The 27,703-nt window shown below is 36.3% G+C and overlaps 2 pseudogenes; both read left to right on the forward strand.

The window, feature by feature from the left end:
• LOC149559092 (1-aminocyclopropane-1-carboxylate oxidase-like) overlaps positions 1–27,703 on the forward strand; it is a 248,430-nt pseudogene that overhangs the window by 105,621 nt on the left and 115,106 nt on the right.
• On the forward strand, positions 221–25,570 carry LOC149559094 (GDSL esterase/lipase At4g16230-like; annotated as a pseudogene).

Consider the following 27,703-nt stretch of genomic DNA (forward strand, 5'->3'; position numbering starts at 1 on the left):
GCTACTATAAAGAAGGAGAAGGATAATGGGTACATCTGAACAATCTACAACTGCAAAAATTGACCCATCTGCTTCTAAGTCACCTTTTGTGCATACCTAGGACTCTGTATCTCAGGTTGAGAGCAGGTGGTGGCATCCAAGTTTGTTTTCATGGAGTGATTATACTATAGCTTCTCAAAGTTGAACTTGTCATGAAAATATATAAGTATTCTTTTGTCACATGGATGTAATGCCTATCCATCTAATGGTGCGGTTAAATACGGAAAAATTAAAATCATCCAAGCAATGGGGTAATAAGGAGAAATCTAATTGCGGGTCTATGGTTTCCATTCCTGATGAGCACTGGGAAGGGGCTGGTGAGAATGCTCTTTCTCTTCTAGCATATCTGGAAAAGGATTCTAAGGCCAATTCTAATAGCTCTTGTAGGGAAGACAATCACAAGACCCACAAGCATAAATCTAAATCAACCACGCGATCTGCGTTGCAACAATTAGAGTTTTCAAAAGTTTCAGCCCTATGGTTTTCAAGAAAACCTCATGAAGAAATCTACATAAAGCTTGCAATGACGAGGAGTTTTTGACATAAGCACAGGCAACACCATAGGCACAAGGATTCTGTGGATTATTATTATTCTATGGATTCTGAGAATGATGAAAGCCACAGCCATAGCCATGGGGAGTGATCAAAAAAGACAATATGAAAAATGTCCAAAGCCTATTTGTTTTGAAGATAATCTACTAACTGGCACCAATGACAAGTCTAGAGAAGATAGCATAGATACAAGGAATCCAGCCATGCTATGTACTAAAATAACAGATGATAAGATGCACAGATCTGTCATACGGAAATGATATCAAAGAATTGATCAGATTGCCCAAGACCATTATCCTAGTCCATTAATGTCAGTATTAACTGCTAATCCTACAGGCTGTACAAATATACTTAAAAAAGGTGATTCCATGGAAGGGACAGATAGTCTGAATCATACATTGTCATCTCACAAAAATGAAGTGAAACTTAAAAGTGGTGAAACTGAAAATTGTGATTATCAAATGGTTTATGGACATGGAAGAAATGAAATGGATATCTATATCAAGGAACTTATGGATAGAATAAAGAGACCATACTTCTGGGTCAAAGCCTTTTACAAATCTTTACATATGGTGACATACATTTTCAACTTACTTTGCAATTATCATGTCTTAACGCAGAAAAGGAAGTATAGGCAATGTAATGTTTGAACACAACTATTACCAAAAAAAGGGGCAAAGTATTCTAGGCCAGTTGAATTTTGGACCTGAAGAGTCAAAGAATCCCAATAGTGCCAATATTTAGAAGACCGTTGAAATACTTTGAGGAATTCTTTGCATTTAATCCATAAAGTACAATACCATTAAAATGGTCAAGGTAGTGAAAGATATAATAATAAGATTCAAAAAGAGTGAAAATAGATTATCATTGAGAAATAATTAAAGACTTTGATGAGAAAGAATCAGGAATATTGGTAATTGAAGGGTCATGAAGATGAAAAGGCATTAAATAAGGAATTGGATGATGATACAAGGGTTCTTCTTTTCCACGAAGGTAGGCATTGATGGAGTAGAGGGGAGGGCATTTTATTTCTACATTTTTTTGGTTTATGCATTGGAGATTGGTATTCAATTTTTGTAGTAAATTTGACTATAGATTGCAAACAAATATAATCAGAGTGTTATGTTTGTTATGTTTAAAACAAGAAAGGTTTTGTTATGAATCAAAGTATTTGTGCATCACTTTTTTGGATTACTTTCAATAAAAGTATTGATATGGTAAATTTTGAGCACTTTCTTCAATTTTGAGTCAAATGACGAATGGGTTGTAGATTGGAGTATTTTCAACTATTCCTATTGCAAAGATTAGAATGTTTAATCTTCTTTTATTTCATTTCATTGCACTTGCATAATTTACATTCATATTGCATTTCCGGTATCAAGAAGTCATAGGAATTGTGGGTTCTTGGCATTTGCTAGGTTTAGGAGCTAAAATCTGCCTTAGCCAATTCTGTCTAGGGCTAGCTTGGTTTTCTCTCTCCCATTCTCAGGTTAAGAACATACCCAATTAGTTTAGGAACTATTAAATTCATTGAATATCACTTGATAAAGGAGTTGTACCTTTCAATTCAGAGGAAATCTATCAACTTGAAGATAGATTATCCAACTATTGGTATCTAGTTGCTCTTTTTGATTTGGGCATTTGCGAGTTAATTTAAAAAGAACAAATCTATTTACCGACAGATTTTTGGTGACTCTACTAGGGATCTTGGAAAAGAAGATTAGTGTTAAGTTTTACTTCCTCAATTTATTGTTATCTCTACTACCTAGAGATTGGTGACTCTATTTTTAATTCTCATAATTTGTGATCTAGTAGTTTGGTGCTTTCATTTTTGTAAATTTGTAGTTTCTCCCCTAGGATGGAAGTTGGCAAAACTGTTGAAGGATATTTCTTGAAATATTTAGTAATTTTAAAAGATTGGATGCCAGCAACAGATGAAGATGTTTCAGACATCTTTATCTAAATGAAAAACCCAATTGAAAATGTTACAAAAGATATGGCAAGAAGTGTGAATTGGTTAATCCTAAAATTAGAGATGCCTGCTCAAAATCTGAGGTTGTCAAGTATGTGAAAGTCCTCCAAATTATGATAATCCTAGGATTTTAAATGATAAAGACAATGAAGTGTTTTCTTTAGAGATATTTGGGAAATGTTCTTTTCAATTTGACTTTGGGAATGGTTTTGAATCTTCCATGCAAAAGGTTAAAGAAAATCTAGAATTCTATGACGAAGTATGGCTCTATGGATATAATACTTTGCTTACAAGATTTCTTCATTTTATTGAGTTCACCTTTAGTATTGAGGGAATCATTAAATTATAGCTGATATGGATTACTTCATTGGGACACCATGCATTGTTCCAAAATGGCTTCTTCTTTTCGCAACTAGTTAATGGCCATGTATGAGTTTCATTATGCTCCCCCTCCTTTTGGTGAGTTTTCCTCACGTATTTGTAAATATCTTTTTCTTTCCAAATTTTGTCTTGCCTAGTTTAGTTTTTCCTTGCATTGTTGTGTTGCTGTTCAGTTTCTTGGTTTTGGTTTTGCCTCACTCCCCTCTACCCTCCCCACAACCAACTCTATCTTTTTAGCTTGAATTTGTAGCCCAATGGACAAGGAAATTGTCTTCTACTAGAGATTTTGAGTTCTTTATGTACTTTACAACACATAATACCTATTCAGAGCTAGCTGTAGGCATACTTCTAGGCCCCCATTTTTAAGCTTCCAACTGAGCCCATCAAGTAAATCTATTGTTGGTTCATTTTGTTGAATATGGTAGCATTTGGTGAAAGCACTGAACCTAAATCCTAATCCTCAAGTTTAAATGTTTAAAAATTTACACGCACTTGGTTTGAATCAAATTCAATGTTCAAATTCTAACTTATAGATTCAAAGATCAACCTCCAAGCACAACTTCATGAACACAGATTGTCGTGCAAGGAAGTTTGGTGTCAAGGTTTCCTTTTGCTTCACTAGCCTATTAATCCTAGCACCTTGTAGTTGGTAGTCTTCTTCAAGTGTGCTTAATTAACAGAGTGCCATTCTAGAGGGGAATGAATTTGTTGTTTTAGGGAGAAGCTTAAAGGAGCTATCAGAAGAGAATCAAGGACTTTCATAAGAGAACCCTACTGGCAATCAGTGAATCTACATCACTATGGACTAGAGATATTGGATCTCTATTTGTGTGGACCTCTTCAATGCTGTATCTAAGTTCTCGTGTATCATAGATACTTAAAAATAGGTCTAGAAAACCTGTCAATGGTTTGTCATTGGGGATGATAAGTTGTGCAGTGATGGAAAATGTGACATATGGAGTTGCCATTTTGATGCTGATAACATCATGGGCACACTTGTTTTCCAAGCTACCTTGGCTACTGGGGAGTTTAGGAACAATATCTCTAGACATAATCATATTGATGTAGGCTTATTATTTTAGCTATCGCTATGGGAAGATAACAAATGAGACCATGCCACTTTTGCTACCTACTTGGGGCTTCCCTTTAGTCCTCCATATCTAGAGCCAAAGGAAAATTTTAGTAGAGGTATAAATTTTGCATCAAGAGGTAGTGGATTGCTTGACTTTGTTGGTGTTTTAAATGGTACTAAAACTACTAAGTGACAAAAAGCTTAATACCAGAATGACAGTACATACATAATCTAAAGACTAGCCTATTCTTATCAACAATTGCATATGTAAGGTATTTGGACCCAACTTCAACAAAACCACAAATGGTTTTCTACTCTTTTGGCTCTGCACAACCAGGGTGGGTATACCCAGGGATGGTTCAAATCTAAGATGATTGTATGAGGGTTATTCTTAGTTTCATTTTGATTCTCATTTCAAAATCCTCAAATATATACATAATTCTTACTAACTTGCTAAACACATCCCATAAACAGATATGGCCAAGAAGTCTTCTATAGATTTGGAGACGTTTTCAACAACAATGGCTAACTGAAGCTAAAAATATTTCATCCAGACAAGTGCTGGCCAACTTTGAAGATCTACATGAAATAAAAGTAAAATTTGATTTGATGATGCATTTGAAAAACCATTTGTAAGATATTTCTCCTTCAGCTGAAACAACTTGATCAGTGCCTAATCCATTGGGGGTTCAGAGTCTACAGAAAAATCTAAGATCTAATTTGTTGCCTTACAACAAATTTTATCAGCAATTCTTGTCAGAATTTGTCATTCAAAATCCTTTTCTATACTTAAGGAATCTTATCACATTCATCAAATCTTTTATTTAATCCATTGAATTAATAGCAATGATAGATGGATATACAACCTACTTAGATTGCATTCAATTGTACAAGCTTTTACTCATACAATATCAAGGTAACTAAGTATTGAGAAGGAGACAAAATTCAGAAAGAACTGATATGGGGACAGTTCATAGTTTGTATTCATTTCCTTTGAAAATGGTACACATCCTTTACAATAAACTTAGAATAGCCTTCGAAAATAAACACAGTTCATTCTATCTTCATGTATTTTCAAAAAATTTGACAGAGAAACACATTACAAACTTGCCTTCAAAATTTGGACCAAAAACTAGACTAAGCACAATACTTAGAAGAAAAAGAATTTGAACCCTTCTTTAGCCTTGGGATCTCACTTAAATAGTGTGAGATGCAATAAGCTTAGGGCTAAAGAGAGTGACACGTGTCCTTTAAAAGATACTGATGAATGTCTGTAGTAAAAGACAAAAAACAAATAATAGAGAAGCTAACACATCAAAACATCCTGGGTAGGTCCCTTTCTGTTATACTTCTCATTTGTTTTAACAAGAAGATAGGATCTGATTCTCCAATTATTCTTCATCCTCAGAGTAAGTAGCCATGAGGTTTTAAAGTGATGTATTGTCTTCAGTTACCTGTAAATTTACTTCAACCTGGGGAGTTTTTGTGTCCTCCATATTAACTTCAGGGGTGATTTTTACTTTTTCACTTTCTTCCTCATCATCTTCTAATATTTGTTCTAGAAACTGACTTTTCCATTTATTAAAAGCATCATCATCTGGCCAATCAAAGCTCAGAGCTTCTATTTGTATCATTATTAAAGAATTTGCATTTTCTTCTAAAACATCAAATTCTTTCCCCATAGCAGTATAAAATAACTATACTTTTACTAGTTCCTCATTAGTCTTAGCCCAGAACCAGTGGCCAGTCTCACTCATGATGTTTATTATTCTTTCATTTAATACTTCATCCATCTCCCTTTTCCACTTTTCTTTTTCTTTTAGCATATCAACAGATTCTAAAGCACAAGGAAACAGTGTGAAATTTTCAGCGATGTATTGGGAAAAGAAGGGTGTTAATCTTCTCTGTAAAGAATCCCTTTCATCATAAAAATTCTCTAGCTTATTTAATCAATCAAAAATCTTCTTAACTTGATGATAAGGCATTTGAACTGTAGATATACATATGATTGTAATATCATTATTTCTCTCCTTCCATTTCTGTGCAAGAAGAGTCAGCTTATCTTTATCCTTGCTCAACTCATCCATGAGGGCTGCAATTCTAGCCAACTGATCAAAGAATTTTGACCATTGTATTTTATCCCTCAAATATATTATACCCTGTTTCAACTTTTCTTCATATTGATTTCTCAATTCTATCTGCAACTTGTGCAATTTTGTTTTTTCTGCTTCAAAGTCCTCTACAGTATAGAATTGGGGCCTTTCAGGGGTGTCAGGTATTTCAATGATAGGGGTTGATCCAAAAAAAGACTGCGAAGGGTACACAATTCTAAGTGTACTGGATTCTCCCACCTTTCTTTTCCCAAGTATCTTCTCCAATTGAGATACCCTATTTTCCAGCTCAATTCTCTTTTTTACTTCTTGATTGTAGGCATCCACCACTATTTCATACTTACTCTGCAAATCAGTCATTTCCTTTTCTTCTCTTTCTGCAGTGGCCAAGGCAAATTTAGAATAGTCCACATTCATGTAGGCTGCCTGTACATTTGAAGTATCAGCGACCCTCCTCACAATGATATTCCCTGTTAGTCCTGAATAATCAGGCTATAATGGAGTACTCATGGATCCTCTTCTTAGTGACCACATAACAAGGGCAGCTTGATCATTACTGAATGTTGTTCCTAAGAATTCCTTTTTATCTAGATCCTGTAATCCTAAATTATTTGACACAGAATTAAAAATTAAGGCATCAGCAATATCCCAATTGGGCAATAATAAAATATTTGCATTTTTCACCATTTGTCTACCCTCGTCAAGGGTTATATTTTGGAATTCTTGTATCATTTGTTCTTTTATTTGAGTCTGAATGGAGGCTTCATCCATTTCTGGATGCTCTGCTTTCATATTCCTACACCTTTGTTCAAAAATGTGCATGTTTGCCCTCCATGCAAACTGATGAAAAGCCCTAGATTTTACAAAACTGTTATCAGACAAAAATTGTTGACTGGCTTGTTCCAAAATAGGGTCTAATTCCCTTCCTCTAAAATCTGCTACAGTTAATTTAAAACTTGGCACAGGAGGCTTCTAAGGGTTCCCTTCATCAATTTTTGCTTGAGTAACAAAAACTCCTCCTTGCAACCCCATTTGTTCAATTTGATCATTGGTGAGCTGCTCTTCCTCAATTCTTATTGGAGTTTGGGAAGGTGAGTAACCTTCATCAATGGATTCCTCTTCCCTTATTATTTTTCTTCTTTTGGGAGAAGGTTCAGGGGGTCTTTCTTCAAGGACAGTATTAGTAGATTCAATTACTTGTTTTTCTTTGTTTACATTGGGCACCTGCTCCCAAATAACAATATATCCTGTCCTCTTTCGCACAACCAGCGGACCTACTCCTATGTTAAGGGCAAAACCCAATTTCCTCATAACTTCTCTGGCTTTATCTAGAAAAGAATCAATAAAATGTTGTATCTTTTCATTCATTACCTCCATTATTTTTGAGAATGTACTCATGAGCTTATTTATCCTATCTGCATTAGTTGCAGCATTACTAAGAGGACTGTAATCTTTGTCAAAACAATTAATGAATTCCAAAACTTTTGAATAGACTCTCCATTTTTCTTTCTTTGTTTCTTGTTCCTGGAGAAAATATTCATTCCTTATTATATCTTTAGGGAAATAGAATTCATGCTGACTTGGACGAAGCTTGATTCTATGTCTAAGAGCAAAATTAAAGAAGTCTTCTCTGTCACAAAAACGAGCATGAGATACTGCCATCTTATACCAATCCAAAAATTTGTAGAGGAAGATCAACCCTTCTTTAGTTATTACAAACTTGTGAGCTATAGTGCAAGTAGGAAAAATTGATCATGTTCCCCTTTTGTGCAAAAAGGTCTCCTCCACTCCTCCAAACTGCTATAAAAATTCAGCTACCCCTACCTTTAAAGGTACCTGATAGGGTAGTACATGGAGTGTCCCTTTCAAACCATAAACCCTAATGACAGTATAGACTGAATATGGGATGATATCTCCCCAATTATGTGAAACTTTTAAAATATGGGGTCTGTCCATAGGCCTAACAAGATGCATTAGTGCCTTAGGAATTCTAGGATTGTCACTCAATATGAGGCATCTTAGTTTAGAAGCAAAGTGCCTATCAAATCTAACAAAACTAGCATTTTCTGCCTCCCAAGTCATGTCTGCACTCCATAATTGAACTAGTAGTGCCTCCCCTTCTTGTTCCCTATTTAAAACCATTTCTTTACCGAAAAATGTAACCCCTTTAAAAAGAAACATATGCATCAATAGGGAGTACTGACCCCAGACCTTTTCCACCTTGCCCTTTGCAATCCCGACCAATCCATTGTGAATCTCATTAGCTAGGTAAGATGCAAAATCAAAAATTATTTCTACACCGAAAGAAGAGATTTGGGTGATCATATACATGAAGCTCACCAGAATAAAGTCTTCTTCACCCTCTCCGAAAACTCTGCACAGGGTCCTTTATATCTCTACTGCCCTGGCATTAAAGCATGATTTCTTGAAAGGTTCTTTAGAAGATGATGTTATTGTTGGTAGGTTTCCAATTCTGCCTATGTGGGCTTTCAATGCACCTTGCCTAACTACATCCCTTTTGGACATATGTTCCTTTTCTAACTCTATCAAATTAATGGGCACATGATACATGGTGAGAGGTCCCAGACTGAAAACCTTCGTAATTTCTTCTGGACTAATGGTAATTAAAACCTCGCCATCCATTCTTCTCACTACCTTAGTGGCTGTATCATAGCTTTTCGCTACAGTTTCAAGTAGGTCATAATCCATAAACACACTGGGAACAACAAGCTTTCCGAGATCAAAATTCCATATATTGGCATGAGGGGCATATAATTTCCTTTGTGCAAACCATTTTTTGAACAGACTTAAACCAGTTTGAGAAGTCTGAGCATCCTGAACCCAATTACCCTTATCATATAGTTCATCAGCTATCCTTAGCCTAGGGTTCAATGAGGTTAACCTCTTAACTTGTGCTATCTCTATAGTAGACTCAGGAAGCAACTCAAGCAAATCATCATGCACATTCCTATCCAAATAATTTACTGCACCTGAAAATCCCTTCTTCGGAGGCATCTTGGACTTATTTTTCACAGAACTGAAAAGCCTAATAGGATTATGGTAGTATTACTTACTTGAATTTTGTCTTTGCTTTCCTCTGTATTTCAGCAAACTTTTTGTGAATAGACAAATTCACAATTTCTACCAGGCTTTGGCACACTTTCCTTCAGTAATTGCTTCTGCACAAGAATGGCTTCAAATCTTTGCTCGCATAAGATGAAACTAATGAAATCTCTCTGTATATTATACTCTATTTTTTTTTTACGGACAATTCTTTCATGTCTAATTAATACAAGGAGTGGCACTACATTCTGTGTTTAAAACTACGACATCAATCTTCAAAGATCTTACGATCATGTGATACGGAGAGAACAACTAGGAGTTGCATTTGACATGTCAGTCAATTTACCCAATGAGAACTTACCACATATATCATTCTTTCCTTGATGGCGCTAGTATCTGGACCCATTGACATCTGAGGACACGTGTCAGGATGTCGCTACTTCTTTATGCATAAAAAATGAGCATCTTGCCATAGCGAAGCAGCGACAATCGTCAATCTAATTCGAAATCAATCAAATGATATGCTACTAGGTTTGCTCAGAAAGAAAGCAGTGGGCCATATTTGCTATGTCGCTATAATTATCTCCCTCGCAACTCTTCATAGTGAGAAGGCGACAATTGTTGATCACATACTCAATCAAGGGTGAGGAAACTACATGGGGTCTCCTGATTCATATTCGCTATGTAGCATGGCTTAAAAAGCATGCAACTTTGCATAGCGAGGTAGCGAGCTCTGTTGATTCCATTCCAAGCTGATGTTCAGGATCTCTTTGTACATTCGGTCAGAAATGCATTAATGAAAAATGGATCTATGTATAGTTGGCGCCTATCAAAAATTTACTGTAGTCCTAATTATCATTCCACGTCACCAAAGGTCCTGCCAATCTTCAAAATTCACGAGGCCTTGCTACTTTGCTAATGGTGAAGTATCTGATTTTTCCGATAGCGAGGTAGCGAGCTCCGACATTTTAATGAATTCCATACCGAAAAATGCAAGGGGCAGAAGATAATTATTTATGTTATTTAAACTGCTTCTGACAACAGCATTTATGACTTGTCATGCCACCTAGTGTAGTCACGGTACCAGCAAAATGCAATGTCACCGCCCCTTCAGATTACACAGGTCTCGCTTCTTTACTAATGGAAAAGTGTCTAATTTTTTTGATAGCGAAGTGGCAAAGCGTCTAAAAAAAATCATTCCGGCTCTAATTTCATATATTCTACTGGGTCCCCTTCCATGTTTGGACAGTAGTTACAATGTGTACCTCCACAATAAATCATTCAGAAAACAAATCTTCGACCACCGTATCTTCACTTTGCGGTCCTGCCTCGTAAAATAACTCAACACTCACTACCTCACCATACTTAAAAAGCATACAATTTTGCATAGCGAGGTAATGACAGCGGTAGATCTACTTGGATCTGACAGCTGGAAAAAATGAGAAAAAAGAGGATCTCGGGGAGAAACAAAAAAAATAAAAAGGGACAGAATATTCGTCTCACTTAAAAATTCAAAAGTTTCGCGCCCGACAATTTATGAAAAGAGAGAACATAGGGTTTTCATGAGTTTTTTTTTTATGGATGAATTATCCAGAGACCCTATGCTTCACTTAGGAATAGAAAATCTGACTTTTACAATTGAACAAAAACTTCTGTTACACAAAAAGTCAGATCAATAGTGGCTTTGTCTGGGGATGATAGACTACTTAAGTCTATGAAAGGATTCAGAATCTATGGGAAAGCAAACCACACATTTGGCAAGATGAAAACTTCTTCAGAGAGCACAAAGCAACACACAAAAACAAGGAACCAGACTGTAGAAGGATATTTACAAGGATTTATAGAAAAGGAAAAATGACAGGAAACCCTAAAACTACTGTTCATGGAAGAAAATAAGTATTACTTAAGAAAAATACCTCTTCAAGAACTATCCATGAACTAGCAATTCAAGAATATTGTCAGATATATCTTTGATTATATAAGAATCTTCACCCCAAGTATTCTCAATGAGATATGGGCCTAACCAGATAGGATCAAATTTTCCATGTTTTCCTTTATCTTCAATTCTGGCATTCCACATCAAGACTAGATCGCCATTTTCAAATTTTTTGCTTACAGTTCTTTTATCATAGAGTGTCTTGACTTGCAATTGCAACTTTTGGTTCCTTAAAGATGCTTCTCTTCTGGTTTCGGTCAATCCTACCAATTCATCCATTCTTTCTTGCATTTTATCTGTAGTATCTTCATCATATAACTGGATGTAATTGTATAGTCCCATCAAGTTGTTCTGAGGCATTCTGGCTTGAATTTCCTACACTAAATCAAATGGAGCTACACCAATTGCTTTCTTTACAGTTACTCTGTCAGCCCATATTGCCAACTGTAACTTGGAATCCCATGCCTTTTTATTATCATCCAAGGTTCTCTTAATGACCTTCAACAGGCTCTTATTTGTGGACTCAGCTTGTCCATTCCCTTGTGGATGATATGGAGCAGATGATGATCTTGTCATTCCATATTTATCACAAAATTTGATGAACTCCTCAGATCTGAAACACATAGCATTATCTGTGACAATTCTATGTGGACATCCAAATCTAGAAATAATATTATTCAACAGAAAATTATTTACCACCTTACTTGTCGCATTTCTTGTGGGGATAGCCTCTACCCACTTTGTAAAGTAGTCAGTAGCAACCAGAATCCAAGAATAGCCAGTGCTAGACTTGAAGAAAATCTCTCCTATGAAGTCCAAACCCCATTGTTGAAAGGTGCTTGAGTCTCAACTGGTTTCAATGGAGTATTTCCTAAGAATTTCATCTTTCCAGCAAACCTAAGACAAGGATCACATTTTCTAACCATAACTTGAGCATCCTTGAATAGAGAAGGCCACCAGAATCCAACCTTCATTATCTTATGTGCAGTAGTTTTGGCCATGTATTGTCCTCCACATACTCCAACATGCATTTCTTTCAAAACCTCTTTTTCCCTTTCTTTATCAACACACTTCAACAGAACTCCCTCAAAGTTTCTCCACCATAAATTATTTTGGACAATTATATACCTGATGGCTTGCAATTTAGTATTCCTCTTTTCATTGTCAGGTAGATGGGGAGGAACTTCCATATGTTGCAAGTAATATATGACATTGGTGTACCAGTCACATTGGTCCATGTCACATAAGTCAGCTCTGAGATCATCATTTACCAGATTTATCTGATTAGCTTCTAGATTAGTTTCGGCCATGAGTTTGGCCAAACCTTGACCTCTTACTAACTTTGTTATTTGTATGTCAATATTAAATTCCTGGATTCTATTAATCCATCTGCACCTCCTGCCTGACACTTCCTGTTGAGAGAATATATCCTTGACTGCAGCACTAGGTACAAAAGTGATAATAGTAGCACCTACCAAGTAACTTCTGAAAGCTTTTACAGCCTTTACCAAAGAATATGCTTTCTTTTCATTTATTTCATACTTCAACTCAGCAGGCTGTAGTGACTTGCTGAAAAAGGCAATAGACTGCTCATATCCTTCTTGATTTTTCTGTAGTAAGACTGCAGCCATAGTATGGAATGATGCAAAAGAGAAAATATGCATAGGCTTTGTATAATCTGGGGTCCTCAATATTGGAGCATTCTTTATTGTAGTTTTTATATCTTGGAATGCTTTTGAGGGTTCACCATTCCAATCTATAACGGCTCCTTTCTTGAGCATCTTTGAGATGGGTCTACTGATTTCAGCAAAATTGGTAACAAATCTCCTCAAAAAATTGACCTGGCAAAAAAAGGATTGAATTCCTTTCACATTTTTTGGTTTGGGGACTTTATCAATAGCTATTACCCTTTCAGGATCTATTTTTACCCCATCCTTAGACACTATGTGTCCTAATAACTTTCCTTCTATGACCCTGAATGTGCATTTCTTTGGGTTTAAAGATACCCCATATTCCAGGGCTTTTATAAAGATTTTTTCCAAGTGTTTGCAGTGATCTTCAGCCTTGTTAGAATACACTGTAAGATCATCCTGGTACACAACCATAAATTTTTCAATATACTCATGAAATGCTACATCTATGGCTCTTTGGAAGGTAGCCCCTGCATTAATCAAGCCAAAAGGCATCCTCACATACACATATGTTCCCCAAGGGGTTGTGAAGGCTGTCTTGAACTATTCACTTTCTTTTACTAGAACTTGATTATATCCAGAAAAGCCATCCATCATTGACATCAATTCAGAGCCAGTCACTTGTTGTAACATGGCTTCCATATTAGGTAAGCCATAATTGTCTTTCAGAGATGCAATGTTTAAATTTCTAAAATCAACACAAAGCCTAATATCTCCATTCTTATTCCTAACAGGAACCAAGTTTGAAACCCAGGTGGAATGACTGATTGGTTTGATTATTCCACCATCTCTTAGTTTTGTCAGTTCTTCTTGCATTTTTGGGGCAAGGGTAGGATTGATTGGTCTCTGTTTTTGCCTAAAAGGTCTTACATTTTCCTTCAATGGTATGACATGCTGGAAAAGATCCTCCCTGTAAGCCTTAAGGTCATCATATAACCAACCAAAAACATGTCTGTATTTTCTAAGTAGGTCAATCAATGTTTTCCTGACTTCAACAGGCAAATGTTGGCCAATACAAACCCTTTTAGGAACTTCATCAGTACCCAAGTTTATTTCTTCTAACTCCTGGGGTTTGGGGTCATTTACTCTGAATTTTACTCTGTCTTGATTATCAAAAATATTTTTCAAGACTACTAACCCCTTTGACATCTTATTTGTTTTTAATTGCATTATTTCTTGACCAAAAATGGTTTCCTTCCCATTTATTGTTTCAATCAGTCCACTACAATCCATCTCCTGACCTTGATACTTGTCTTCATTTAACAAAAAATTTGTAATATCCTTATCATCTTCAAAAACATGCCAATTTTCAATGTTGTTAGGTATGGAAGGCCTGTTTTGCATCTCAATCTAGGAGATTCCTGCAAATGATATTTCTGTTGGCTTGATGGCTACATTTGCCAATAGATCAGCCATCTTATTTTGTGTCCTATCTCTCAATGCGATTCCAAATGCATCAAAGAATTCTATCTGATCCTAGACTGCATTTCTATATTGTTTCAATCTCCTATTTTTTGATAAATAGGTTCCTTTGATCTGAGAGATAATTAGTTCAGAATCCCCTATGACATATAATTTATGATGTATGGTAACTTTGAGCCCTAGCAGCAATGCTTCATACTCTGCAATATTATTAGTGCAGGAAAACTTCAAGGTGAATGAATACCTAAAAGTGTTATTCTCAAGGGACACAAAGACTACACCTGCCCTTGCACCCTCTTTAGAACTAGCCCCATCAAAGAACGTTGTCCATAATTTTTGTGAATTCATGCAACATTCAACCTCATTTTCGATGATAGCAGGTAAATTTTCAACTTCCTAAATAATTAATTCAGCCCTGAAAGCATTAATCCTAGTATCTAGGAAACAAGTGGTATCTTTGTCAATTTCTTCACCTAAGATGTGGTTAACCCTTGGTTCCCTATTTACCCTGACAGATTTGTCCCCTCTATGAAAAGTGGCATAAGTAAGATCACATTGTAGGGTTCCCCCCATGGCAACACTCCATTTTTTAGAGAGTAACATTCCATAATGTGGAGGTATATCTACCACAAGGACAAACATGGTTAATTCTACTTCAGGATATGTAGCCAATTTGAATGGTAGGGCATTTATAGTACCTATGACTGGGACTTCTCTAGCATCCATCCCTCTGCATCTGCCTTGCTTGGTATCTATCATCAATCCTAAGGCTTCCATTACCTTGAAAGGCATTATAGTGTTGGAAGCTCCTGAGTCTATCATGCAATTTTTTAGGGTCTTCCCTTTTATAATTAGACTGAGGAAAAAAGGATCAATATCTTCTATGAATGCCACTGAAGAATCATATAGAAACATTTGAGGAATCTAGGATATGATACCATTGTCCTCTATTACTAATGGGGTCTGTTGGGGCATAGCTTGGTCAACAATAATATTATTTTCTTATTCTTATGTTCTTCAATTCTAAAAAGTTTACACAGGGGCACTTTTACAGTAATTTGAGATAACATGGATATCATATCAATAGGTTCAACCACAGTAGGTTTTACAATAGTACCTGGAGTCAGAGTCTTTTGAGCAGTAGGCACCATATTTTTCTTGACAACATCTGGTTCTGACTTCTTTGGTTGCACAACTGGTTTTGTTGCTTCACTTATCTGATATTGAACCTTCTTCTTTGGTTCCCACTTCTTACCCTTGTTCTCCTTGATTTTAGGCACATCTACATGGACTTTTTTGTCTTGATCATTTATCTTATGAGTGATGTCCTTGATGAAAACACTAGATGGCTTTCCTGCATCATTTTTTATTGCTCTATTTCTCAAATTATAATTACTATGGACTTGTGAAATCATTTCGGCTGTAATTTTGTCAATTTCCTCCTTGGAGGGCATTCTTAGACTTGTGATACCTACATCGTAAAATGTACTACATACCTTATCTGCATCATACCCTTCATCATCTAAGAGTACTTGCTGATGATGTATCTGGTAAGCAATTCTTTGGCTAGTAACATCATTTTCTGGCTCTTCTGAATCAGAATCCATGAAATCATCACACATGCTCACCATATTGCAACTTATATCATCATGGCTTTTCTCTTCAGTTTCTTCTTCAGCTTGCACTCCTTTTGCTTGGGCAAATGACTGAGCAACAACACAATAATCAACAGAATGAGGTGATTGGCATATCATGCACCATGGTACATCATCATTCATATTTACAATGTTCCTTTGCAGGGGGTCCGGAGTACCCTTATCCTTCACATTTTGGGTCTGGTTGGGAACTGGTTTACCATCTTTCCACTGAGTGGTATAAGGGTAATTCTGCATCCTAGGCTGCCTATTGAAGTTGTTGTTATTCACAGGGGGTCTTTGAGCAACATTTGGCTTATTGAAACTAGTGGGATTCATCTTCTTGAGCATTTCTAAAACCTGGCCTATAGTAGGTTCTTCGGGCTGTTTTCCTATAGGAATTTTGTCACCCTCCCTTTTATTATTTTTTTTAGCATTAAAAAGCTTAGGATCATCCCTTCTACCTAGTTTGCCAGATTCCTTTCTATTATTCTCTATATTTACTGCAACTCTATAGGCATCTCTCAAAGTTTTAGGATCTTTATCCCTCAATTGATAAGCCATTTTGCTATCAAAACCATTGAAATAGATTGTGAGACAGACGTCTTCATTTAACCTCATGAATTGAAAAAGTTTGTACATACCCTTTTGGAATCTCACATTGAAATCAAATGTGGACTCATTTGGATTCTTCTTGATATTGTTGAACTCGTTCAACATGAATCCTGCATTGGTATTGTCTCCATACTGCTCTTTGAACAACTTCTCCAGATCACTCCATGAGGTAATACTGTCATCAGGCAACCTCCTAAACCAATCCCTTGCATCCTCTGTTAGTGAATGCACAAACAATTTCATTACCATGTCTTTGTGTTCAACTTCATAATCATTCAACATGTCAATGAAAATCCTCAAATGCTCTTCACCAGTAACATCATTATTTCCAGAAAACTTTACCACTTTATTCCTTAAATCAAAAGATATGGGATGGGGGGCACCAGGAATACCAGCAAATGATATCTGTCTATATTTTTCCAGGTATATAAGTTTCTTCTAGAAACCAGGAACATTTGAGGTACTAGCTATATTAGCTTGACTCAGTGGAGCGGCTTGGGACTGTTGTGGTGGGACAAATGGGACTTGGGTGCCAATATTTGAGGATGAGGTAGGGGCAGATTGGGGTATTCCATGAGTTGAAATTGTGGGAGCACTGACTGGTATAGTATTCATAGGTGGGATAGACAAATTGGGTCATCAAGCCAATGCAGAATTAGACTTTATGAATTGGATTTTCCTTCTAGTTTCTATAGCTTGAGCTTCATTATGAACCTTCTCAAGCTCTTTTACAAGATCTTCCCTCTCTTTTCAAGCCTTCTCAAGATCTAGATCTAACTTCAACATGGAGGGTTGTATAGGTTTGCTTGATATATCTTGAGGCTCATTTATTTGGATTCCTATAGCCTTGCCTTTCCCTTTATCTGGAGCTTTTGCAGTGGGCTCTACAGGATCAACTTGAACAGGTTTACAGGCTTGAACTTGAGCAATAATTGGTTCTTGCCTTTGATTTAGGTGTTTCTCGTATTCTTGCACTTTAGCTCTTAGATTATCAATATCTCCAAAAAAATCCTTATGGAGAGCTGTGGTATTCTCTTCTAATTTTTTATTTTGCTCTTTCAAAGCAGCCATCCTTCTTAACAAAGTATCTCTTTCTATTATGGCATCTAAGATGGCCTGCTCCTTCTCCTTTTCAAGACAAATGCGTTTAGCTTCTTTCTTAGCAATCCATTTCTTCAAAAATTCTATCTCAGAGTGAACTTCTTTAAGGTCTATAGACGTTGCCTCGGAATCAGCAGGGTCATCCAAATCTATTAGGTTTGGTTCTACACATGGGGTTGCTCTGGGATTAAAAGGATTATCAGATGAACTCCTAAATCCTAGCTTATAATTTATATCGGCTACATGATCTGGTCTTAATGAAGCAACTCCCATAGTAGACATTTCCTTATCTTGAAAAGCTATCTCATCTGGTAATGGGGTACTAAAAATGCCTCCTAAGAGTCTTGTAGTTTCAAATTCAGAGCTAAGCGAAGAAGACTCTCTTCCTATTACTAGTTGATAAGGGGAATTGACAGATGCATTAGCTCTGGGTTTCCAAGTAGGATTTGGATCTTTCTTTTTCTTATTTTGGTTCTTCCTACCATCTTGGGGTAAATCAATATACATCGATACATCGGGACTAGCTCTCATGTAAGCTCTTGTATTTTTCCTCTTGTCAGCCATATTTACCTTTTTGTTACAATAAGCACTAGCTTCAAAACCTTGACTGAGTCACCACCCTATTTCGAGAAAATATATAATAACACTTTTAGCTTATCAAAAGAAACTGATACACAAGTAGGAACAAAAATAAATGGCATAGACAGACCAATCACTGATGTCGTAAGACTGCAACTCTTGCTTGTTTAGATAAGACACTTGGATAGGCTGGATACATTAGTGTGTAGAAATGGTACTTGGGCTCTATCTTTTTTAAATTCTCAAGGTTTGACACTGAAAGATTCCCTTATAACCATGGGCAAAACATAGACCACATGACACACGCGTTCATAGTAGGACCAAAGAAAACTACAGTACTTTTCACAGATGTGTTGGACAACTCCCCAGCAAGGTCGCCATTTTGTTGGTATTTTAAATGGTACTAAAACTACTAAGTGACAAAAAGCTTAATACCAGAATGACAGTACATACACAATCTAAAGACTAGCCTATTCTTATCAACAATTTCATATGTAAGGTATTTGGACCCAACTTCAACAAAACCACAAATGGTTTTCTACTCTTTTGGCTCTGCACAACCATGGTGGGTATACCTAGGGATGGTTCAAATCTGAGACGACTATATGAGGGTTATTCTTAGTTTCATTTTGATTCTCATTTCAAAATCCTCAAATATATACATAATTCTTACTAACTTGCTAAACACATCCCATAAACAGATATGGCCAAGAAGTCTTCTATAGATCTGCAGACGTTTTCAACAACAATGGCTAACTAAAGCTAAAAAGATTTCATGCAGACAAGAACTGGCCAACTTTGAAGATCTACAGGAAATAAAAGTAAAATTTGATTTGATGATGCATTTGAAAAACCATTTGTAAGATATTTCTCCTTCAGCTGAAACAACTTGATCAGTACCTAATCCATTGGGGGTTCAGAGTCTATAGCAAAATCTAAGATCTAATTTGTTGCCTTACAACAAATTCTATCAGCAATTCTTGTCAGAATTTTTCATTCAAAATCCTTTTCTATACTTAAGGAATCTTATCACATTCATCAAAGCTTTTATTTAATCCATTGAATTAATAGCAATGATAGATGGATATACAACCTACTTAGATTGCATTCAATTGTGCAGGCTTTTACTCATACAACATCAAGGTAACTAAGTATTGAGAAGGAGACAAAATTCAGAAAGAACTGATATGGGGACAGTTCATAGTTTGTATTCATTTCCTTTGAAAATGGTACATCCTTTACAATAAACTCAGAATAGCCTTCAGAAATAAACACATTTCATTCTATCTTCATGTATTTTCAAAAAATTTGACAGAGAAACACATTACAAACTTGCCTTCAAAATTTGGACCAAAAACTAGACTAAGCACAATACTTAGAAGAAAAAGAATTTGGACCCTTCTTTAGACTTGGGATCTCACATAAATAGTGTGAGATGCAACAAGCTTAGGGCTAAAGAGAGTGACATGTGTCCTTTAAAAGATACTGACGAATGTCTATAGCGAAAGACAAAAAACAAATAACAGAGAAGCTAACACATCAAAACATCCTAGGTGGGTCCCTTTCTATTATACTTCTCATTTGTTTTAACAAGAAGATAGGATCTGATTCTCCAATTATTCTTCATCCTCAGAGTAAGTAGCCATGAGGTTTGAAAGTGATGTATCGTCTTCAGTTACCTATAAATTTACTTCAACCTGGGGAGTTTTTGTGTCCTCAGTATTAACTTCGGGGGTGATTGTTACTTTTTCACTTTCTTCCTCATCATCTTCTGATATTTGTTCTAGAAACTAATTTTTCCATTTATTAAAAGCATCATCATCTGGCCAATCAAAGCTTAGAGCTTCTCTTTGTATCATTGTTAAAGAATTTGCATTTTCTTCTAAAACATCAAATTCTTTCCTCGTAGCAGTATAAAATAACTGATCAAAGAATTTTGACCATTGTATTTTATCCCTCAAATATATTATACCCTGTTTCAACTTTTCTTCATATTGATGTCTCAATTCTATCTGCAACTCATGCAATTTTTTTTTTTCTGCTTCAAAGACCTCTACAGTATAGAATTGCGGCCTTTTAGGGGTGTCAGGTATTTCAATGATAGGGGTTGATCCAACAAAAGACTATGAAGGGTACACAATTCTAAGTGTACTGGATTCTTCCACCTTTCTTTTCCCAAGTATCTTCTCCAATTGAGGTACCCTATTTTCGAGCTCAATTCTCCTTTTTACTTCTTCATTGTAGGCATCCACCACTATTTCATACTTACTCTGCAAATCAGTCATTTCCTTTTCTTCTCTTTCTGCAGTGGCCAAGGAAAATTTAGAATAGTCCACATTCATGTAGGCTGCCTGTACATTTGAAGTATCAACGACCCTCCTCACAATAATATTCCCTGTTAGTCCTGAATCATCAGGCTGTAATGGAGTAGTCCTGGATCCTCTTCTTAGTGACCATATAACAAGGGCAGCTTGATCATTACTGAATGTTGTTCCCAAGAATTCCTTTTTATCTGGATCCTGTAATCCTAAATTATTTGACACAGAATTAAAAATTAAGGCATCAGCAATATCCCAATTGGGCAATAATGAAATATTTGCATTTTTCACCATCTGTCTACCCTCGTCAGGGGTTATATTTTGGAATTCTTGTATCATTTGTTCTTTTATTTGATTCTAAATGGAGGCTTCATCCATTTTTGGATGCTCTGCGTTCATATTCCTACACCTTTTGTTCAAAAATGTGCATGTTTGCCCTCCATGCAAACTAATGAAAAGCCCTAGATTTTACAAAACTGTTATCAAACAAAAATTGTTGACTGGCTTGTTCCAAAATAGGGTCTAATTCCCTTCCTCTAAACTCTGCTACAGTTAATTCAAAACTTGGCACAGGAGGCTCTTGGGGGTTCCCTTCATCAATTTTTGCTTGAGTAACAAAATCTCCTCCTTGCAACCCCATTTGTTTAATTTGATCATTTGTGAGCTGCTCTTCCTCAATTCTTATTGGAGTTTGGGAAGGTGAGTAACCTTCATCAATGGATTCCTCTTCCCTTATTATTTTTCTTCTTTTGGGAGAAGGTACAGGGGGTCTTTCTTCAAGGACAGTATTAGTAGATTCAATTACCTTTTTTTCTTTGTTTACAATGGGCACCTGCTCTCGAATAAGAGTATATCCTGTCCTCTTTCGCACAACCAGCGGACCTACTCCTATGTTAGGGGTAAAACCCAATTTCCTCATAACTTCTTTGGCTTTATCTAGAAAAGAATCAATAAAATGTTGTTTCTTTTCATTCATTACCTCCATTATTTCTGAGAATGTACTCATGAGCTTATTTATCCTATCTGCATTAGTTACAGCATTACTAAGAGGACTGTAATCTTTGTCAAAACAATTAATGAATTCCAAAACTTTTGAATAGACTCTCCATTTTTCTTTCTTTGTTTCTTGTTCCTGGAGAGAATATTCATTCCTTATTATATCTTCAGGGAAATAGAATTCATGCTGACTTGGACAAAGCTTGATTCTATATCTAAGAGAAAAATTAATGAAGTCTTTTGTGTCACAAAAATGAGCATGAGATATTGCCATCTTATATCGATCCAAAAATTTGTATAGGAAGATCCACCCTTCTTTAGTTATTACAAACTGGTGAGCTATAGTGCAAGTAGGAAAAATTGATCATGTTCCCCTTTTGTGCAAAAAGGTCTCCTCCACTCCTCCCAACTGCCATAGAAATTTAGCTACCCCTACCTTTAAAGGTACCTAATAGGGTAGTACATGGGGTGTCCCTTTGAAACCATAAACCCTAATGACAGTTGAGACTTGATATGGGATGATATCTCCCCAATTATGTGAAACTTTTAAACTATGGGGTCTGTCCATAGGCCTAACAAGATGCATTAGTGCCTTAGGAATTCTAGGATTGTCACTCAATATGAGGCATCTTAGTTTAGAAGCAAAGTGCCTATCAAATCTAACAAAACTAGCATTTTCTGCCTCCCAAGTCATGTCTGCACTCCATAATTGAACTGGTAGTGCCTCCCCTTCTTGTTCCCTATTTAAAACCATTTCTTTACCAAAAAATGTAACCCCTTTAAAAAGAAACATATGCATCAATAGTGAGTACTAACCCCAGACCTTTTCCACCTTGCCCTTTGCAATCCCGACCAATCCATTGTGAATCTCATTAGCTAGGTAAGATGCAAAATCAAAAATTATTTCTACACCGAAGAAGAGATTTGGGTGATCATATACATGAAGCTCACTGGAATAAAGTCTTCTTCACCCTCTCCGAAAACTCTGCACAGGGTCATTTATATCTCTACTGCCCTGGAATTAAAGCATGATTTCTTGAAAGGTTCTTTAGAAGATGATGTTATTGTTGGTAGGTTTCCAATTCTGCCTATGTGGACTTTTAATGCACCTTGTCTAACTACATCCCTTTTGGACATATATTCTTTTTCTAACTCTATCAAATTAATGGGCACATGATACATGGTGAGAGGTCCCAGACTGAAAACCTTCGTAATTTCTTCTGGACTGATGGTAATTAAAACCTCACCATCCATTCTTCTCACTACCTTAGTTTCTGGATCATAGCTTTTCGCTACAGTTTCAAGCAGGTCATAATCCATAAACACACTGGGAACAACAAGCTTTCGAAGATCAAAATTTCATATATTGGCATGAGGGGCATATAATTTCCTTTCTGCGAACCATTTTTTGAACAAACTCAAACTAGTTTGAGAAGTCTGAGCATCATGAACCCAATTACCCTTATCATACAGTCCATCAGCTATTCTTAGCGTAGGGTTCAATGAGGTTAACCTCTTAACTTGTGTTGTCTCTACAGTAGACTTAGGAAGCAACTCAAACAAATCATCATGCACATTCCTATCCAAATAATTTACTGTACCTGAAAATCCCTTCTTTGGAGGCATCTTGGACTTATTTTTCAGAGAACTGAAAGGCCTTTGAGGATTATGGTAGTATTACTTACTTGAATTTTGTCTTTGTTTTCCTTTGTATTTCCGTAAACTTTTCGCGAATAGACAACTTCACAATTTCTACCAGGCTTTGGCACACTTTCCTTTAGTAATTTCTTCTGCACAAAAATGGCTTCAAATCTTTGCTCGTGTAAGATGAAACTGATGAAATCTCTCTGTATTATACTCTATTTTTTTTTATGGACGATGCTTTCATGTCTAATTAATACAAGGAGTGGCACTACATTCTGTGTTTAAAACTGCGCCGTCGATCTTCAAAGATCCTACAATCATGTGATACGGAGAGAACAACTAGGAGTTGCATTTGACATGTCAGTCAATTTACCCAATGAGAACTTATCATGTATATCATTCTTTCCTTGATGGCACTTGTATCTAGACTCATTGACATTTGAGGACATGTGTCAGCATGTTGGTACTTTGTTATGCATAAAACATGAGCATCTTGCCATAGCGAAGCAGCAACAATCGTCGATCTGATTCAAAATCAATCAAATGATATGTTACTGGGTTTGCTCAGAAAGAAAGCAGTGGGCCCTATTCGCTAAGTCACTATATTTATCTCCCTCGCAACTATTCATAGTGAGAAGGCGACAGCCGTTGATCACATACTCAATCAAGGGTGAGGAAACTACACGGGGTCTCCTAATTCATAATCGCTATGCAGCATGGCTTAAAAAGCATTCAATTTTGCATAGCGAGGTAGCGAGCTCCGTTGATTCCGTTCCAAGCTGACGTTTAGGATCTCTTTGTACATTCGGTCAGAAAGGCATTAATGAAAAATGGATCTATGCATAGTTGGCGCCTATCAAAAATTTACCATAGTCCTAATTATCATTCCACGTCACCAAAGGTCTTGCTGATCTTCAAAATTCATGAGGCCTCGCTACTTCGCTAACGGTGAAGTATCTGATTTTTTCGATAGCGAGGTAGCGAGCTCCGGAATTTTAATGAATTCCATACCAAAAAATGCAAGGGGCAAAAGACAATTATTTTTTTTATTTAAATTGCTTCTGACAACGGCATTTATGACTTGTCATGCCACCTAGTGTAGTCACAGTACCGGCAAAATGCAACGTCACTACCCCTTCGGATTTCACGGGCCTCGCTACTTCGCTAACGGTGAAGTGTCTAATTTTTTCGATAGCGAAGTGGCAAAGCATCAGAAAAAACATCATTCTGGTTCTAATTTCAGATATTCTACTGGGTCCCCTTCCCTGTTTGGACGGTAGTTGCAACGTGTACCTGCACAATAAATCATTCAGAAAACAAATCTCCGACCACCGTATCTTCACTTTGCGGTCCCGCCTCATAAAATAACTCAGCACTCGCTACCTCACCATACTTAAAAAGCATGCAATTTTGCATAGCGAGGTAACGACAGAGGTAGATCTACTTGGATCCGACGGCTGGAAAAAATGAGAAAAAAGGGGATCTCGGGGGGAAACAGAAAAAATAAAAAGGGACAGAATATTTGTCTCACTTAAAAATTCAAAAGTTTCGTGGCCGAAAATTTATGAAAAGAGAGAACATAGGGTTTTCATGAGTTTTTTTTTTTATGGATGAATTATCCAGAAACTCTATGCTTCACTTAGGAATAAAAAATCTGACTTTTCTACAATTGAACAAAAACTTCTATTACACAAAAAGTCAGATCAACAGACTCAATAGTAGCTAATGAGAATATTATCACAATTGGTCACTGAGTAGATCAATGCGAACACTATCATTCTATCCTCGAGAAGACATACACATCTAGAGCTATACAGGCAAACTTCTAGCTTAAGAAATGCATATACTGCATTTCAATTGGAGTAAATGATATTACCTCCTACGTAGGCAACACAACTCTCCAAAACACCCTTTCTCCTCAATAGTTTATCACATTGTTGATCTCCAATTTTGATCAGTAGATATCTAGGTTTTATTGAGTGGGGGCAAGAAAAGTCCATGTAGTGGCTACTGCACCAATAGGATGTGATCCTTATCAAAGACTTACAAATCAAGGTGAATGTTTGGACATAGAAAACTAGCTATTTGTTTCATATAACATTGTTGTGAAGTCACATATGGCCCAGTTTAGCCAAAATCTATCTGGATTATCCATTATACAATTTTAAACTTAAGATTATCTTTTGAACATAATTCAAAATGGTGAAGCCTATGGATTCAAAGATATAAAGTCAACATGTTGTGGATTAGGATTGTTTAACACACAAGTACAATGTGGAATGACAAATCCAAAGGATTTGTATTGCAATGATACAAGCGCATATGTGTTATGGGATATTGCACATTAAACTAAAAAAGTAAATGAACTATTTTCACAACAAATATGGAAGGGAAATTCTTTTGTTATGTACCCATTTAATATCTCTAGACTAATCTCGTGTTAAAAGCTTCGAGTTACAAATGATGTCTAATCTCTAGATCCTTATAAGTCTAAACAGAGCATTAGATAAGAGAAACATGAAGCATCAAATTGGCTCTCAATCACATGATTTGGCTATCATTATCAACTTAAAAGATTAGAGCCATTATGACATATCATAAGTGTCCAATCAATATTTGATTGCATGTCAAATTTAGAGTTTCGTTCTCATATAAAGAGCATCATCCACATCCATTGGGGTGAGGTCATCAAACGACCCGAGCATGAAGAAGTTGCTTTGGCGAAAAATGCCCTCTCATGTTCATTTTCTGCGAGGAGAAGCTATTTTCTAATTCTTCACTAAAGTAAAGTCAATATGTAAAAATCCACAAACAGGCTACTGTAAAGAAGGAGAAGGATAATGGGTAAATCTAAAAAACCTACAACTATAGAAATTGACCCATCTGCTTCTAAGTCGCCTTCTGTGGATACCCAGGACTCTCTATCTTAGGTTGAGAGTAGGTGGTGGCGTCCAAGCTTCTTTTCATGGAGTCATTATACTATAGCTTCTCAAAGTTGAACTTACCATGAAAATATATAAGTATTCTTTTGTCGCATGGATACAATGTCTGTCCATCTAATGACGCAGTTAAATACGGTAAAATTAAAATCACCGAAGCAACAGGGGAATAAGGAGAAATCTAATCGCGGGTCTGTGGTTTGTGTGCCTAATGAGCACTGGGAAGGGGGTGGTGAGAATGCTCTTTCTCTTGTGGCGTATCTGGAAAAGGATTCTAAGGCAAATTCTAACAGCACTTGCAAGGAAGACAATCACAAGACCCGCAAGCATAAATCTAAATCGACCACGCGATCTACTTTGCAATAGTTAGATTTTTCAAAGCTTTCAGCCCTTTGGTTTTCAAGAAAACCTCATGAAGAAATCTGCATAAAGCTTGCAATGATGAGGAGTTCGTGACATAAGCACAGGCAACACCATAGGCACAAGGATTCTGCAGATTATTATTATTCTATGGATTTTGAGAATGATGGAAGCCATAGCCATAGTCACGTGGAGTGATTGTAAAAAGACAATATGAAAAATGGCCAAAGCCTATTTGTTTTGAAAATAATCTGCTAACTTGCACCAATGACAAGTTTGGAGAAGATAGCATAGATACAAGGAATCCAGCCATGCTATGCACTTTAGTACCAGATGATAAGACGTACAGATCAATCATAAGGAAATGATATCAAAGAATTGATTAGATTGCCCAAGACCACTATCCTAGTCCATCAATGTAAGTATCAACTACTAATCCTACAGATTATACAAATATACTAAAAACAGGTGATTCCATCAAAGGGACAGATAGTCTGAATCATACATTGTCATCTCACAAAAAGTAAGTGAAACTTGAAAGCAGTGAAACTGAAAATTGTGATTACTAAATGGTTTATGGACAAGGAAGAAATGAAATGGATATCTATATCGAGGAACTTATGGATAGAATAAAGAGACCATACTTTTGGATTGAAGCCTTTTACGCATCTTTATAGATGGTGACATACATTTTCAACTTACTTTGCAATTATCATGTGTTAATGTAGAAAAGGAAGTATAGGCAGTGTAATGTTTGAACACAACTATTACCAAAAAAAGGGGTAGAGTATTCCAGGCCTGTCGGATTTTGGACATGAAGAGTCAAAGAATCCCAATAGTGCCAATATTCAGAAGACCATTGCAATACTTTGAGGAATCCTTTGCATTTAATCCATAAAGAATGATACCATTAAAATGGTCAAGGTAGTGAAAGATAAAAGAATAGGATTCAAAAAGAGTGAAAATAGATTATCATTGAGAAACAATTAAAGACTTGGATGAGAAAGAATCAAGTATATTGGTAATTGAAGGGTCATGAAGATGAAAAGGCATTAAATAAAGAATTGGATGATGATACAAGGGTTCTTCTTTTTCGCAAATGTAGGCATTGCTAGAGTAGAGGGGAGGGCATTTAATTTCTGTATTTTTTTGTTTATGCATTGGAGATTGGTATTTAGTTTTTGTAATAAATTTGATAGTAGATTGCAAACAAATATAATCAAAGCATTGTGTTTGTGGTGTTCAAAACAAGAAAGGTTTTGTTATGAATCAAAGTAT

Source organism: Cupressus sempervirens, chromosome 5, assembly GCF_028749045.1.
Source record: "Cupressus sempervirens isolate cs-2001-9-10 chromosome 5, ASM2874904v1, whole genome shotgun sequence".
Classification (NCBI taxonomy): Eukaryota; Viridiplantae; Streptophyta; class Pinopsida; order Cupressales; family Cupressaceae; genus Cupressus; species Cupressus sempervirens.